Source organism: Ovis aries, chromosome X (assembly GCF_016772045.2).
Source record: "Ovis aries strain OAR_USU_Benz2616 breed Rambouillet chromosome X, ARS-UI_Ramb_v3.0, whole genome shotgun sequence".
NCBI classification, from domain to species: Eukaryota; Metazoa; Chordata; class Mammalia; order Artiodactyla; family Bovidae; genus Ovis; species Ovis aries.
The window spans coordinates 97,583,153-97,597,796 of NC_056080.1; positions in this window are offsets into that span (position 1 = coordinate 97,583,153).

A 14,644-nucleotide genomic window follows, 5' to 3' on the forward strand; every position below is an offset into this window, starting at 1 on the left:
GATACGTGCACCTTGTCTAGTATTTTAAAAACCAAAGCTATAGCCTGCAACCAAAGTTGACCCCACCAGTCCTGAGGGGACCTGTGGAAATGGAGACAGAGTATTTTTGTCAGAATGAGGGACACTTCTAGCGTTAATAAACAGAAGCCAGTGCTAGATGCCTTGCAGTAAGCAGCTTAGAGTGAAGAACTGTTCCACCTACATGCCAACAGTTCGTAAGAATTCACTGCCCAGCCTCAAGGAGAGACTTGCACTGAAAAGTTGAAAGGTAAGTTTTGCTTATAAGGTATATGCAACTCAGCCACTTAAGGAGGGTTTTCTTCCAATCAAAACATGGGCAGAAGCTCTAAATAAACCTTTCTCCAAAGAAGACATACAGGTGGATAACAGGCACATGAAAAGATGCTCAACATTGCTAATTATTAGAGAAATACAAATTAAAACTACAATGAGGTATCACCTCACACCAGTCAGAATGGTCATCATTAGGAGAGGGTGTGGAGAAAAGGGAACACTCCTACACTTTTGGTAGGAATGAGAATTGGTATAGCCACTATGGAGAACAGTATGGAGGCTCCTTAAGAAACTAAAAATAGAGCTACCATATGATCCTACAATCCCACTCCTTGGTATATATTCAGAGAAAATCATAATTTGAAAATATACATGCACCTCAATATTCATTGCAGCACTATTTGCAATAGCCAAGACATGGAAACAACATAACTGTCTGCCGATAAGAGGAATGTATAAAAAATGATATGGCATACGTATATACAATGGAGTATTATTCAGTTGGAAAAAAGAATCAAATAATGCCATTTCTAGCAACATGGATAGACCCAGAGTTTATTATACTAAATGAGGTAAGTCAGAGAGAGAGAGACAAATATCATATTTATCACTCATGTAAAATCTAAAAAAAGATACAAATGAACATTTTTATAAAACAAACTCACAGACATAGAAAATAAAGTTATGGTTACTTTGTTTATATGAAGGGGCTAGTGGGCATTTGGAGGGGGGAGGGATAAGTTAGGAATTTGAGAATAACATATACATACTACTGCATATAAAATAGATAAACAACAAGGTTCTACTGTACACCACAGGGAACTCTACTCAATATTATATAATAACCTATATGGGAAAAGAATCTGAAAAAAGAATATATATGCATTATATATATGAAATATATATATTTCACTGAATTACTTTGCTGAACACCCAAAACCACCACATTTAAAATCAGTTATACTTCAATAAAAATATTTTTTTTTTTAATAAAAGAGGATTGTTCCCTTCAATGAAGCTCCTTTAGGAAGTAGAACTCTTATTCCAAATATAAATCCAGTAGTTTTAACCCTTTTTTAAAAAAAAATTAGTGTTTTTCAGAATTAATGCCCCTCTCTCCCAAGAATTATTAAGGCTTTCTATTTTCTTTTTTCATTCATCTTAATGGTTAATAAATATTCATGCTTTGGGAGTAGTTGTAATTTCTGAAAATAGTCAAACCCTATCCCAAACACCAGGAGGTGAGGGTGGGGGACACTGTTTGGCGTGTAAATGAAATATGTCTAAAAAATGACAAGATTAGCTTTTGTTCCCTTCTGTGGTTTAATGAAAAAGTGATGGTCTGAAATGTAGCCACTCCTGAATAATCAAGACTTGGCCATTCTTTCTGTTGGAGTTAGGATGACCACCAAGCAGCCGCATTATAGGTGATTTTTATTTTCCTATTAATATACACTTGGATTTCTTACTTTTTCCATAATTAGCATGTATTACTTTTATAATAGGGAGAAATCAGTTTGAGTCATAATATAATAATTTTCTCACTATGTTTAATTTTTCCTATCCCACCCTCCTCTCTTTCTTCCACAGGAGAAGGGGACACACCATTCTGAGAGCTCACATTACCTACCACTCACCACCACGGGAGAATGACTTAATAAAGAAGGATACATTTACTCACTGGGAGGTTACACAGTCATTAATAGGATCATTTTGAAGACTGTGGAAACATTGTAGCATGTATATTTAACACAGAATACCAAGTGAAAATTTCAAACTATAAAATAATAGATACATGATTGCAATGATCTAGAAACTGATACATATGAATAAAAAGTTTTCAAAAATAATTGACAAAAATTGAAATATTACTCATAGGTCGCAGGGATTATGGATGGGGTTTTTTTTAATAAAAATTTTCCTAGATATTTTAATATCACCTTTTCATTTACACATATTTCAAATGTAAAAGGGAGATATCTGTGTTCCTTGTGTTTATTTCAATTGTCCCAATGAAGCGTTTTTGTAATTTAAAAATACACAGTGATTGATAACCTGCTGCTGTTGCTGCAGTTGCTAAGTCGCTTCAGTCGTGTCCAACTCTGTGTGAGCCCATAGATAGCAGTCCACCAGGCTCCCCCGTCCCTGGGATTCTCCAGGCAAGAACACTGGAGTGGGTTGCCATTTCCTTCTCCAATGCATGAAAGTGAAAAGTGAAAGTGAAGTCGCTCAGTCGTGTCTGACTCTTAGCGACCCTATGGACTGCAGCCTACCAGGCTCCTCCATCCATGGGATTTTCCAGGCAAGAGTACTGGAGTGGATCGCCATTGCCTTCTCCAGATTGATAACCTAGTGCTAAGTAATACATATATAATGATTCCATGATTTATTTTATCCAAAAATTATAATTAGTGAAACATAATGTCTTATCCTTTGCAACCTTCCATTTTACCTTCTATAGAAAACAACATTTTCTTTGTCTTCACTGCGTCTGGATAAAGGCTGATTGTTTGTGGACTACTCCGTATCTATGGATATTTGAAAAAAAAATTAAATGATTTGATAATGAAGATGCAAGGCTTTTACCTAGTTTTTTATTGTTTTCCCTTGGAGGACTTCCAGAGAAGGCAATGGCAACCCACTCCAGTACTCTTGCCTGGAAAATCCCATGGACAGAAGAGCCTGGTAGGCTGCCGTCCGTGGGGTCACAAAGAGTCGGACATGACTGAGCGTCTTCACTTTCATGCATTGGAGAAGGAAATGGCAACCCACTCCAGTGTTCTTGCCTGGAGAATCCCAGGGACGGGGAAGCCTCATGGGCTGCTGTCTATGGGGTCGCACAGAGTCTGGCACGACTGAAGCGACTTATCCACAGCTTGGAGGACTTTAAATACTCCAAACAATCTACCTGAAAAAAATAGAGGCAAACATGACTGACTTTGAAAAGATCAAAACCCAAATCAAATTATTTGTTCTCAATATTATCAGAGGTATGGTTTAATTGCAAATAAAGAAAAGATAATGATTTATGAGTCCATTTTCCATATTATCGCTAGCTTCTCTCCTGTCTCTGTGAGCTCAGAATAGTGTAAAATTTGGGGCCTTTATTTTTCTCTACTGAAACTTCAAATAACTAGAAATGGATGTCCTTTTATTATAATTCACTATTTGGAAAAAATCATATGGTAATGACCCTATTAACAAAGAAACTATGAGTCAGACCCATATTTTCCTGGCAGGAACCTCATTACCAAAGGTAGAGATAATAGCCAGGAGGAGAGAATGGATCCAGAGTATGGATTCCCCCTTACTGTGTACCCCTGCAAAATCATTCCCCACTTCTCACCTAACTCAGATATCTCCTCAGCCTCTTAACAAGGTGGTAAGGAGGCAATAACTTCGACATGGGCACAGTTCCCCATCCACCAGAGACCTCAAGCCAAGACTCCCTGTGCCTTTACTTGCCACCACCCTGACCCAGCTGCAAACCGATTAGCATTTCCCCTCAATGCCTTCTGTACCCAGGAAGATTGCCTAAAAATATGCTTTCTTCACTCCTTCACTCCCTCAAGAAATATCTATTGAGTATCTACCTCCTGCCATGTTATCAGATGTCCATCTAGGTTTCCTGAGTCTTACAGTTTACACAATTTGTAGGGCTATTTTGGGGGGTTCCCTGGTGGCTCAGAGGGTAAAGAATCCGCCTGCAATGCATGAGACCTGGGTTTGATCCTTGGGTCAGGAAGATCCCCTGAAGGAGAGCGTGGCAACCCACTCCAGTATTCTTACCTGGAGAATCCCATGGACAAAGGAGCCTGGTGGGCTACATTCCACGGGTTTGCAAACAGTCAGACATGACTGAACAACTAACATTTGCCCTTACTTGCACTTGCAGGGCTATCTTTAAGAAAAAGATGTCAATACAAAAAATACCCAAAAATGTCAATACAAAACTGAGTAATTAAATATTTACTTAGAATTTAGAAATCACAACAAATCATAAATTTGAAAGCTGAAATAGAACTAACATTACAAAATCCATAAAAAATAACATGCTGTTCATAGTAACTGCATGACACATCTACAATTTCCCACTTTTAAAGCTGCATACTCTTTGATCATCTTTTCACATGACAAAGATTTTGTATTGATAATATATTTCCATGAAGAAAATAGAAAGATAATTGAATCTTTCCTCTGTGTAGCAAGATTGTTCAAATTTTGGTTTTATTATTATTGATAATTTTGAAAAGTTTTGTTCATCAACACAAACATTCATTATCATTATCATGTAACTGTAAATTTACAGTTTTGTAATGAAAATAAGAAGAAAATTCTGTCAAGTTTCTTTCATACATGACCTGTAAGATCTGGGAGAATTTTCTACAGATTAGCTTCTAGTTGCATAGATTTCAACCTTATTTTTCCTTATTTTGGATCACACACATCCAAGTGATCATTCATATCATGGGTTACACATTCAAATCATGATATGACTTCTGAGCCTGCATTTTCATGCCATGGTGCCAGGTGAGATAGCACAGTTCAGTTAAGTTCAGTTCAGTCGCTCAGTCGTGTCCGACTCTTTGTGAACCCATGAATCGCAGCACACCAGGCCTCCCTGTCCATCACCATCTCCCGGAGTTCACTCAGACTCATGTCCATAGAGTCCGTGATGCCATCCACCCATCTCATCCTCGGTCATCCCCTTCTCTTCCTGCCCCAAATCCCTCCCAGCATCAGAGTCTTTTCCAATGAGTCAACTCTTCACATGAGGTGGCCAAAGTACTGGAGCTTCAGCTTTAGCATCATTCCTTCCAAAGAAATCCCAGGGTTGATCTCCTTCAGAATGGACTGGTTGGATCTCCTTGCAGTCCAAGGGACTCTCAAGAGTCTTCTCCAACACCACAGTTCAAAAGCATCAATTCTTTGGCACTCAGCCTTCTTCACAGTCCAACTCTCACATTCATACATGACCACAGGAAAAACCATAGCCTTGACTAGACGGACCTTGGTCGGCAAAGTAATGTCCCTGCTTTTGAATATGCTATCTAGGTTGGTCATAACTTTTCTTCCAAGGAGTAAGCGTCTTTTAATTTCATGGCTGCAATCACCATCTGCAGTGATTTTGGAGCCCCAAAAAATAAAGCCTGACACTGTTTCCACTGTTTCCCCATCTATTTGCCATGAACTGATGGGACCGGATGCCATGATCTTTGTCTTCTGAGAGTTGAGCTTTAAGTCAACTCTTTCACTCTCCTCTTTCACTTTCATCAAGGGGCTTTTTAGCTCCTCTTCACTTTCTGCCATAAGGGTGGTGTCATCTGCATATCTGAGGTTATTGATATTTCTCCCAGCAATCTTGATTCCAGCTTGTGTTTCTTCCAGTCCAGCGTTTCTCATGATGTACTCTGCATAGAAGTTAAATAAGCAGGGGGACAATATACAGCCTCGAGATATTCGTTTTCCTATTTGGAACCAGTCTGTTGTTCCATGTCCAGTTTTAACTATTGCTTCCTGACCTGCATACAGATTTCTCAAGAGGCAGGTTAGGTGGTCTGGTATTCCCATCTCTTTAAGAGTTTTCCACAGTTTATTGTGATCCACACAGTCAAAGGCTTTGGCATAGTCAATAAAGCAGAAATAGATGTTTTTCTGGAGCTCTCTTGCTTTTTCCATGATCCAGCGGATGTTGGCAATTTGATCTCTGGTTCCTCTGCCTTTTCTAAAACCACCAGCTTGAACATCAGGAAGTTCACGGTTCACGTATTGCTGAAGCCTGATTTGGAGAATTTTGAGCATTACTTTACTAGTGTGTGAGAAGAGTGCAATTGTGCGGTAGTTTGAGCATTCTTTGGCATTGCCCTTCTTTGGGATTGGAATGAAAACTGACCTTTTCCAGTCCTGTGGCCACTGCTGAGTTTTCCAAATTTGCTGGCATATTGAGTGCAGCACTTTCACAGCATCATCTTTCAGGATTTGAAACAGCTCAACTGGAATTCCATCACCTCCACTAGCTTTGTTCGTAGTGATGCTTTCTAAGGCCCACTTGACTTCACATTCCAAGATGTCTGGCTCTAGATTAGTGATCACATCATCATGATTATCTGGGTCATGAAGATCTTTTTTGTACAGTTCTTCCATGTATTCTTGCCACCTCTTCTTAATATCTTCTGCTTCTGTTAGGTCCATACCATTTCTGTCCTTTATCAAGCCCATCTTTGCATGAAATGTTCCCTTGGTATCTCTAATTTTCTTGAAGAGATCTCTAGTCTTTCCCATTCTGTTGTTTTCCTCTATTTCTTTGCATTGATCGCTGAAGAAGGCTTTCTTATCTCTTCTTGCTATTCTTTGGAACTCTGTATTCAGATGCTTATATCTTTCCTCTTTTCCTTTGCTTTTCACCTCTCTTCTTTTCACAGCTATTTGTAAGGCCTCCCGAGACAGCCATTTTGCTTTTTTGCATTTCTTTTCCATGGGGATGATCTTGATCCCTGTCTCCTGTACAATGTCATGAACCTCATTCCATAGTTCATCAGGCACTCTATCTATCAGATCTAGGCCCTTAAATCTATTTCTCACTTCCACTATATAATCATAACGGATTTGATTTAGGTCATACCTGAATGGTCTAGTGGTTTTCCTACTTTCTTCAATTTGAGTCTGAATTTGGCAATAAGGAGTTCATGATCTGAGCCACAGTCAGCTCCTGGCCTTGTTTTGGTTGGCTGTATAGAGCTTCTCCATCTTTGGCTGCAAAGAATATAATCAATCTGATTTCGGTGTTGACCATCTGGTGATGTCCATGTGTAGAGTCTTCTCTTGTGTTGTTGGAAGAGAGTGTTTGCTATGACCAGTAATGCAAACTATTCCTATGCCTTCTAGGTAGTTATAATTATAATCCCAGGTGACTGCAAACAACATAAACATATTACATTAACCCCAACTAAAAGTAGCCTCATTCCACAAAGTTGCAGTCATATAAAATGAGTACATCCTAGATACCTACTACTTCAGTATAGTGTCTAAAGCTAAAAATACCATATACTGTGTACTAAAAGACTTGTTAAGGTAGATCTTATATTAGGTGTTTTTATGGTCATCATCATCCTCATAAACAAAAAAGAAAGGAGGAGGGAACTTTTGGAGGTGATAAATATGTTTAAGACACAGATTATGGTAATGGTTTCATGGGTGTATACTTACCTGTAAACTCATCAAGTTGTACACATTAAATACGGATAGCTTTTTGTATGTCAGTAAAATCAGACCTCAGTAAAATGGTTTTAAAAAATATATTCCCACTGTAACTCCCCCTTAGCCCAACCCCCAGAATACCTGCAGCCACTCAAATGCCACTCTACAAAAAGGCAGGTATGATGGAGAAGTTGAAATTGAGAGACAGTGTCTTAACTATTTTCAAATTTTGCAAAAATATATGACCATATGAACACATTGCCTTGGGAGGGGACCATGTAAATGATGGGCCCTGATGTTTATTTCTCATCTGCTTTATGGTAAATCTGCTACCACTTACTGTATATATAAAATTTCCTCTCTGTCCACTGTGGGAGCCTAGTAACATTAACATCTTAGCATCAGTGAATATACCTAGTTCTCAGATCTTGGTGCTTTAAATATTATTCTCCAATAAATGGAGAAAAATGGCTTATTGTAGACCCAGGAAAAAGAAAAAGACAAGATGAGTCTGGGATATCTAATTATTATGCCAGAAAGTAAGAAAGTATCCCCAGAATGACAAGGGCATGTCAAAAGGACATAGGAACTACCCTGAAGTGGTTCTCATTGACCAAATCTGAGATAATTTGAACATCAAAATAATGATAGCAACATATAATTGTTTGTAAAATAGAAATCCATATTTTTATAAATAAATAGGGAAGAAAAGAAAGCTATTCCTTATAGAAGAATGCTAACTAATAAAGGGTAGAATTAGAAAATCATCATTGAAATAGAATATTTACATAGTCTCAGCATCTCCCCACAAAATATCCATTTATAACAAAGGGAAAATAGTAACTTTTTAGTAAAGAAATCTGATAGATATCACCTTAACCAATGATTAAAGGTAACATCACTAGTAATAGGACAATTTAATGTACCTCCTGATATGATAAACTGAGAAAAATGTGACATTACTTCTGTTATATTTTTGCCCTAAACTTCATAAGTGGATCTACTCATAAGGAAACATCAGACAGCCCAAATTGAGGGACAGTCTACAAAACAAATGAACTGTACTCTAAAAATGTCTAAGTCATGAAAGACAAGGAAAAACTGAGAAAATGTTCTAGATTGAGCAAAACTAAAAAGATGTGACAGCGAAGGATAACACATAATCTTGGATTTGATCCTGGACCAGAAAAAAGTATATTTTATTTATTAACTAACTGATTGCTATAAAAGACATTATTGTACCATTGGTGAAATTCAAATGGAGTTTGTGGTACACCTGAAACTAACACAGCTTTGTAAAGCAACTATACTCCAACAAAAACAAAATAAAATCACCGCAAAACACCCCAAAACAAGTAGAGTCTGCGGGTTAGATGGGAGTATTTTTTAAATGTCAATTTTCTGATTTTGATGGTAGCACTGATGATATATGAAAGTATCTGTGCCTTTCTTATGAAACACACACTGAACTATTTGGGAGCAATGGGCATATCATATTTACAACTTACTTAAGATTAGTTAGGAAAAAAGTAATAAAACATGTTTTTTAAAAGAGAGAATGAGGGAGTTCCCTGGCTATCCAGTGGTTAGGACTCAGCGCTTTCACTGCCATGCATGCAGGTTCAATCCCTGGTCAGGGGAACTAAGATCTTGCAGGCTCATGGCACAACCAAAAAAAAACAGAAATAATAATAAATAGAGAATGATAAAATGATATAAATAATTAGGGAATCTAAATGAAAAGTATATGGAGCTGTTGGTACTATACTTGCAACTTGCCTATAAGTTTGGAATTATTTCCCAATAAAAATTTAAGAAAAAAACAGCTGAATACACATTTCAAAGTATTACATAAAGGAGTGGGTTGTCTGTCTACTTAATCAAACTCAGTTCAGTTCAGATCAGTCACTCAGGCGTGTCCAACTCTTTGCAACCCCATGAATCACAGCACACCAGGCCTCCCTGTCCATCACCAACTCCCGGAGTTCACCCAAACGCATGTCCATCGAGTCAGTGATGCCATCCAACTATCTCATCCTTTGTCCCCTTCTCCTCCTGCCCCCAATCTTTTCCAATGACTCACCTCTTCGTATCAGGTGGCCAAAGTATTGGAGTTTCAGCTTCAACATCAGTCCTTCCAATGAACACCCAGAATTGATCTCCTTTAGGATGGACTGGTTGGATCTCCTTGCAGTCCAAGGGACTCTCAAGAGTCTTCTCCAACACCACAGTTCAAAAGCATCAATTCTTTAGCACTCAGCCTTCTTCACAGTCCAACTCTCACATCCATACATGACCACTGCAAAAACCATAGCCTTGACTAGACGGACATTTTTGGCAAAGTAATGTCTCTGCTTTTTAATATGCTGTCTAGGTTGGTCATAACTTTCCTTCCAAGGGGTAAGCGTCTTTTAATTTCATGGCTGCAGTCACCATCTGCAGTGATTTGGGGGCCCAGAAAAATAAAGTCTGACACTGTTTCCACTGTTTCCCCATCTACTTGCCATGAACTGATGGGACCAGATGCCATGATCTTTGTTTTCTGAATGTTGAGTTTTAAGCCACCTTTTTCACTTTCCTCTTTCACTTTCATCAAGAAGCTCTTTAGTTCTTCTTCACTTTATGCCATAAGGGTGGTGTCATCTGCATATCTGAGGTTATTGATCTTTCTCCCGGCAATCTTGATTCCAGCTTGTGCTTCATCCAGTCCAGCGTTTCTCATGATGTACTCTGCATAGAAGTTAAATAAGCAGGGTGACAATATACAGCCTCGACATATTCCTTTTCTTATTTGGAACCAGTCTGTTGTTCCATGTCCAGTTCTAACTGCTGCTTCCTGACTTGCATATAGGTTTCTCAAGAGGCAGGTCAGGTGGTCTGGTATTCCCATCTGTTTAAGAGTTTTCCACAGTTTATTGTGATCCACACAGTCAAAGGCTTCGGCATAGTCAATAAAGCAGAAAGAGATGTTTTTCTGGAACTCTCTTGCTTTTCCATGATCCAGCGGATGTTGGCAATTTGATCTCTGGTTCCTCTGCCTTTTCTAAAACCTGGAAGTTCACAGTTCACGTACTGCTGAAGCCTGGCTTGGAGAATTTTGAGCTTTACTTTACTAGTGTGTGAGATGAGTGCAATTGTGTGGTAGTTTGAGCATTCTTTGGCATTGCCCTTCTTTGGGATTGGAATGAAAACTGACCTTTTCCAGTCCTGTGGCCACTGCTGAGTTTTCCAAATTTGCTGGCATATTGAGAGCAGCACTTTCACAGCATCATTTTTCAGTATTTGAGATAGCTCAACTGGTATTCCATCACCTCCACTAGGTTTGTTCACAGTGATTCTTCCTAAGGCCCACTTGACTTCACATTCCAGGATGTCTGGCTCTAGGTGAGTGATCACACCATTGTGATTATCTGGGTCATGAAGATCTTTTTTGTACAGTTCTTCTGTGTATTCTTGCCACCTCTTCTTAATATCTTCTGCTTCTGTTAGGTCCATACCATTTCTGTCCTTTATTGTGCCCATCTTTGCATGAAATGTTCCCTTGGTATCTCTAATTTTCTTGAAGAGATCTCTAGTCTTTCCCATTCTGTTGTTTTCCTCTATTTCTTTGCATTGATCACTGAGGAAGGCTTTCTTATCTCTCCTTGCTACTCTTTGGAACTCTGCATTCAAATGGGTATATCTTTCCTTTTCTCCTTTGCTTTTCACTACCCTTCTTTTCACAGCTATTTGTAAGGCCTCCTCAGACAGCCATTTTGCTTTTTTGCATTTCTTTTTCTTGGGGATGGTCTTGATGTCTCCTGTATAATGTCACGAACCTCCATCCATAGTTCATCAGGCACTCTGTCTATCAGATCTAGTCCCCTAAATTTATTTCTCACTTCCACTGTATAGTTATAAGGGATTTGATTTAGGTCATACCTGAATGGTCTAGTGGTTTTCTCCACTTTCTTCAATTTCAGTCTGAATTTGGCAATTAACTAGTCTACTTTAACACTACTACATCTAATTCATTAACTACTTTGTGTCATAAGAGACTTCAAGGAAAGCCATTCATAACATAAACTATTTTTACATAATTACAAGGGTCAGTATAAAAATATTGCTGCCCTCTTGACCTATTCTTAATCATACAGAACTTCTCCAATACTTCTGGAGTGTAAAGTGAGCTATAACTGTTTCTGCAAAGTGTGTCAATTAGCCCTGAGCTAGAGTTACTGGATTTATTAAGTGCACAATGGAGGTGGGTAAAAAGTATTAATAAAAAATTGAGAATCTGATTTTAACAGTACATGCGTGCTAAGTCAATTCAGTTGTGTCCAATCTTTTCGACCCAGTGGTTACTCTGTCCGTGGTATTCTCCAGGCAAGAATACTGGAGTGAATTGCCATACCCTCCTCCAAGGGATCTTCCCGAGCCTGGAATCAAACCTCGGTCTCTTTGGCATTAACTTTCAATGTCCTTGACAAAAGTGTTAAAAATGAAGTCAAGGGATCTGTTAAAGACATAAATACACAAAAACTGATCTAAAAAAGACTGCCGACAAGTCTCAAGTATCTAGGAGAAAAGAGCTACAAAATATTGTCATTACAGTTATTAATAATTTTCTCAAGAACATGGTTGTATTACCTCTGCAGAGTGGCCAAATGGATTGGGACAAGAAGAACAACAACATTCTCTTAAGGGACTTCTCTTGTGGTTACAGAAGCAAAAACCTAAGATGGGACAGCAGTTTGGGACCTCATATCAACTCTTAGTATGTGTATCCTGTAAGGATATTGAGGATACAGGGGCTGGGATGTTCCCATTTAAGAGATTAGGGCCTTTACAAGACCTTGATTTGACCAAAACTGGTTAGTGGCAGTTAGGGTTTTAAACACAGTCCTTCCCAATCCAGGCCTAGCCTTCTTTCTATGGCTCCTCTGCCTTTCTGATGCAAATAAATTATTTTTACAAATCAAAGGTTTCCTTTAGAAACCTGTGACACTTGAGAAAAATTTCTAACCCCACGCCAAGTATAGAAGCTGGCATGAGTACTAAGCAGTGACAGTTAACATGAGCACTGTTATTAGGGAAAGTGTTTAGGCCACTTCTTTCCTACCTCACTGAATGTTTACTCCCCAAATCTCAATAAAACAAAACTAAACGGAACCACCACCCATTTCCGGGATTCAAGTGGGAAGGACTAGTATCAATGAGCAACATCAACAGAAACCCTGAGATCCTCTTTGAACACATCACTCATCCAAGCCATGGTACAAGGAAAATCAGAGTCTTTTGTATAGGAGAGAAATCTCTGTGAGAAATATGCAGAGGAATCATTTCATTTCTTTGCATCTGCCCTCCTGGTGGGAGGTATCAGGCCTTGGGTAGCCCAAGAAGCTATAGGAAGCATATTACAGAGAGTTTAATTTATTCAAAGAAAATCAGAATCAACTAATCAGAAGGAAGGGGAAAATGCATTAATTAAACAGCTTTACTCATGCAGAAAAGCTGCCAGCATGAGCATTTCAAATTACCTGGGCACACCTAATGCATTTGCATTTGCTCGGGAGAAATGCGTTCTGCCCCACAAAGCCACGAACATTTCATAATTCCATTTGAGCGAATAACAAAAGGGAATTGACAGCTAAGAACCACCTTCCACACTTGGGGGCTATAGCCTTTTCCTAGGAATTTTTAGCTCATGCAGAAATTCTCTTCTTGACTAGATGTGGAGAGAGGAAGTTTAACGTCTTCTGTAAAGTAAAAGGCTAAAAAAGAACCCCCCCTCCTCTCCACCCTCCCAACAAAGGAGGCGGGGCCTTTACTGGCAGGAGGCTAACAGCATTCCTTTGTTAGATATTAACATAAAATAAGGCAGTAGAAATGGATGTCCATCAACAGAATTAGAAGGAACTAAGTAAGTTTTAAGAACAAAAGGTTTACTTCTTTAAATAACAGGAGTTGAGAAACAGCTGGGAATGCAGTTTCTTTCCCAGAGTTAAAAAAAAAAAAACAACTATAAAGCGGTTCAATGTAATTGTGTTGCAATATAATTTTATTATTTCAGATTGAATGTGTATGTGTATTTTCTAATGAAAATAACCCTATAGGCAATACTCAAACATATATATTTGTATGCTTTATCTTTCCTTTTTTTCAGTTCAGCTTATTCACCAAACAGCACAATATTTTATTTTCGTATTTACCCCTGAGAAAGCTTTTCAATGTAACATTTAAGCATGAGATATTAACCAATGAGATCTACCTTTAAATTCTTTCAACGATGTAGCACATTCTCCGTTGCTTTAATTTTTAACATCACAGTTTTCCATTTCATTTTGCACAAGAAAATATGCTACAGTTATTGGTAGGGTTTATTACTCTAGATTTTTACAGAAGAGAAACATAGAAATCACCATTAGAAAAGTTCTTACAATTTTCCTTTCTACTTCAGAAAGGAAAGTGTTAATTTGAAATCCAAAAGCACTACTAAAACATGAGAAATACCCAACTTTGGTCTATTTCATGCATAATGCATACAGTTTTGTACTAGAAAAAAAAACTTGTATTTGTTGTCAAGAAGCCTATGAAGTAGGAAAAATTAGAATGGTAGATGGATAGGTAGAGATTCATTTCCCTGAAGTATATAATTTGTCATACAGTTCTTACTAAAATATTCTGTAGTTTTGCCCAAAATGCCTTATCTGTATGAATTGGGATTAAGCGTGTAACCAGATTGATTGTCTCAGCTTTGCCTGTAAAAATACAATTTAAAATGATCAAGGCTGGACTGTCAATACATATGCAGGACATTTCCTCTAGATCAGAAAGACTAATACAAGTTAGGCAGAAAGTAGGTATATGTTGCCAAGGCCTATGAAACACCCCCATCTAGATTATGGATGTTTTTGGAAACCCAACTGTTACATTTTTATAAAGTCTGATCCCATTTTATGAAGCTCTTTTGTGCATCTCCACTCTGCTAACTAAAATCAACTGCTTTTGTGGAGTATCTTTCCATGAATTCCTTTGAATGCAGTCACCATTTGCGGTAGATAACATACAAAGATTTCAAATGCTAAAGGGCTTAAAGTCAGTGGCCCCTTAAATCGCAAACACCTTGGAGGACACTGCTGACTCTGCAGCCTAGGTTTCAATGCGTTTAGGA